Source organism: Bos indicus x Bos taurus, unplaced genomic scaffold, assembly GCF_003369695.1.
Source record: "Bos indicus x Bos taurus breed Angus x Brahman F1 hybrid unplaced genomic scaffold, Bos_hybrid_MaternalHap_v2.0 tig00002614_arrow_arrow_obj, whole genome shotgun sequence".
Classification (NCBI taxonomy): Eukaryota; Metazoa; Chordata; class Mammalia; order Artiodactyla; family Bovidae; genus Bos; species Bos indicus x Bos taurus.
In genome coordinates, this window is record NW_020867554.1 from 89,962 (window position 1) to 93,404 (window position 3,443).

Here is a 3,443-nt window from a genome sequence, read left to right on the forward strand (position 1 = left end):
GCAGGAAATTAACAAGGTTTTGGAAAACTACAAACTCTGCCTTATGGGTGATATCATAAATATTAGTTCATTGATGTTGTTGTTTGTTTGTTTTGGTCTGGGACAACTTAGATCTTCCAGTAACCTACCTGGGTCAGTAGGATAAATGAACTTGGCTCAGGATAAGTGAACTGGACAGCTTTTACAAAGAATGAGGATCTCATTTTCATACACTGTTTCCTTTCTGAAATTCATTGCCAATTTCTGAGACTATTGTCTAAATTCTGACTTTTTGTTCTTTAGATCAGAAAAAAAAAAAAAACTAGGTTATTTTTAAGATTTCTATTTGTATGATGCAGACTAGAGCCTTGCCTCAAATAAATAAAATGGGAAAAAACACTTATTCCGTTAGCTTCTAATGCTGTTCAGAATCTCCTCCACACAATGCACCTTTCTTAACCATCTCCTCATTTACCTTAGAGTTAAAAATTATATCAGCTTAAAAGAACAGCATGAATTTGTCAGAAATCTCTTTAAGGCAGCCTTCACGTCCTTGTTCCTCAGGCTGTAGATCATAGGATTCAGCATGGGGATCACCAGTGTATAAAACACTGAAGCCATTTTATCAGCACCCATAGAATGGTTAGTTGAGGCTGCAAATACATGAAAAGCAGAGTTTCCATAGAAGACTGACACAGCTGTCATATGGGAAGTGCATGTGGAGAAGGCTCTTTTTCTTCCTTCTGATGAACGTATCCTTAGAATGGACAGAACAATGTTGAAATAAGATGCTACAACGGTAATTATGGAAAACACCAAATTTGTAGATGCAGATACAAATACTACTGTTTCTGGAAAGGAAGTATCAGAGCAAGACAATGCTATCAGAGGGACGATATCACAGTAAAAATGATTGATTACATGGAAGAGCAATAAGACATAGAGAATACAGAAGACGAAGCCACAATAGCTGTGGAAAAGCTGTAGAGGTATGTGAGAGAAACTAGCAGAAAGCAAACCCGCCGAGATACAACCGCCAGTAGAGCAGGGGGTACAATGGCCACATAGCGGTCATAGGCCATCACAGCTAAAATGAAAATTTCAGCTACAATGAAAACCAAGAACATGCCTAGTTGGGTGGCACATTCATAGAAGGAGGTGGTGTGTTTCTTTACTAAGAAATTGATCAGCATTTTAGGGGCAATGACAGTTGAATTGCCAAGATGATGATAGCCAAGTGCCTGAGGAAGAAATACATGGGGGTCTGAAGCCGAGAGTCCACACTGGTGAGGGTGATGATGCTTAGGTTCCCTGTCACGGTCAGTCCATAGATGACCAGGAAGACAAAGAAGAGTGGGATCTGGAGGTCTGGGCGTTCTGAGACTCCTGTGAGAATAAATTCAATGACTCGGGTGAAATTTTCATGAGCCATGGTAGAGTTTTGGAGAGTCATCTGTTTGAGCAAGAAAGGAGAAATGGTTACAGTTTTTAAAATTGTATTTCCTAGGATTGCCATTCAGAGAAGGCAATGGCAACCACTCCATTACTCTTGCCTGGAAAATCCCATGGATGGAGGAGCCTGGTAGGCTGCAGTCCATGGGGTCGCTCAGAGTCAGACACGACTGAGAGACTTCACTTTCACTTTTCACTTTCATGAATTGGAGGAGGAAATGGCAACCCACTCCAGTTTTCTTGCCTGGAGAATCCTAGGGACGGCAGGGCCTGGTGGGCTGTTGTCTATGGGATCGCACAGAGTTGGACACGACTGAAGGGACTTAGCAGCAGCAGCAGGATTGCCATTAGATGGCACAGGCAATGCCTAGGGTGAGATTCCTGGAATCATGCCTCCAAATTATACCAGCTCCTCTATTTCTGCTGAAATTTAGTGTGTTGCTGGCTATGTACACTTTTTAAATGGCAAAAATAAAAATTTTAAAGGAACCACTTTAAATCACAATATTGTACCCACCCTCTAAATTTCTCTTTCAAAACTTCCACAATTTTATTATTTGCCAGTGTCAATAATATTTTGCCATTCTATGCACTCCAACTTCCTTAGGTCAAGCTTTAATTAATGGTGTCATTGATGACTGTATCCTTTTGATCTCCATGTCACGATTCTCTCAGTTTGGCTGATAGACAAATAACAGTCTTTAATACTTTTTGAGTAGTCAAATTTGTAATCTGAGATTACTTTTAGAATAATTGAAGAATAAGCTTTAGCCTCATATTCAATGCATTTGACATTCAGGGTCTGTGTCGCCTTTCTACTCACATCACCTCACTCAGCATACACTCAGCCCTACATTTTTTTCTCTTTCCCTCTGTGTCCTTGCCGATATTCAAAAATGCCAGTTGAACTAAGAGCATCCTAGAAAATAAACATTTCTTCCTAGGTTTTATTTCCTTATTAAGATACTACAGAGTTTCTGTCTTGTTAAATCAAGAAACTGCTGCTGCTGCTGCTAAGTCGCTTCACTCGTGTCCAACTCTGTGCGACCCACCAGGCTCCCCTGTCCCTTGGATTCTCCAGGCAAGAACACTGGAGTGGGTTGCCATTTCCTTCTCCAATGTATGAAAGTGAAATTTGAAAGTGAAGTCGCTCAGTTGTGTCTGACTCTTTGCGACCCCATGGACTCCAGCCTACCAGGCTCTGCCGTCCATGGGATTTTCCAGGCAAGAGTACTGGAGTCGGGTGCCATTGCCTTCTCTGAAATCAAGAAACTGGTCTGATGCAAAAATGAGTTTAAGGATGGAAGGTGACTGTGGGCTTTGTGGAGCCAGTTCTACTGCTTTTTCCTAGATGACACTGTCTGCTGTTTCTCTCTTTGTGTCCCACTCAGCTTTCAGGCCTTTCCTCTTTCACAGAGAAGAACCAAGTATTGCCTGGCCTGCTATCATGGTTTTCTTGTAGAATTGTGAGACACACCAATTAGGCAAAGGAATTCAGACATCTGCTACGAATATTACCAGTTTGAAATCTTCAGTTCTGCTAAGGATTAGTCTAGCGTTTATTGAGGATATCTTCATTTTCAGTGTCTTTTATTGTTTTCTTCTAAATTTCCAGATTATTTTACCTTATCCATTCATTTTTAATTTAATTTTCTCCTTAAGAATATATAACATGAGATCTGTTCCATTAAAAGATTTAAGTTTGAATAGACTAGCATTCTTATTATTAGGCAAATGCTGCTCCTCTCTAGAAATTATTCATCTTCTATTACTAATTTGATATCTGTTGACTGCAATTCCTCATATGGTCCAACTACAACTTCTGGGTACTATCAAAAAGAATTGCTATAAGAATCTTAAGGAAATAGTGATACTCTGCCCATTCTTATTTTGCAAAGGGATATCTTTGGTCACTTTTGACCATTCTGATGCAACATTTATATGCTTCTATTTAGGGCTAATCATTAGAGCACACAGGATATAAAAATTTGCAAAGATATAACTGATATTTT

At 39.8% G+C, this 3,443-nt stretch overlaps 1 pseudogene; it reads right to left on the reverse strand.

Annotated features, from left to right (window-relative positions):
* Positions 1 to 468: 468 nt before the first annotated feature.
* On the reverse strand, positions 469 to 1,411 carry LOC113888856 (annotated as a pseudogene).
* Positions 1,412 to 3,443: the final 2,032 nt, after the last annotated feature.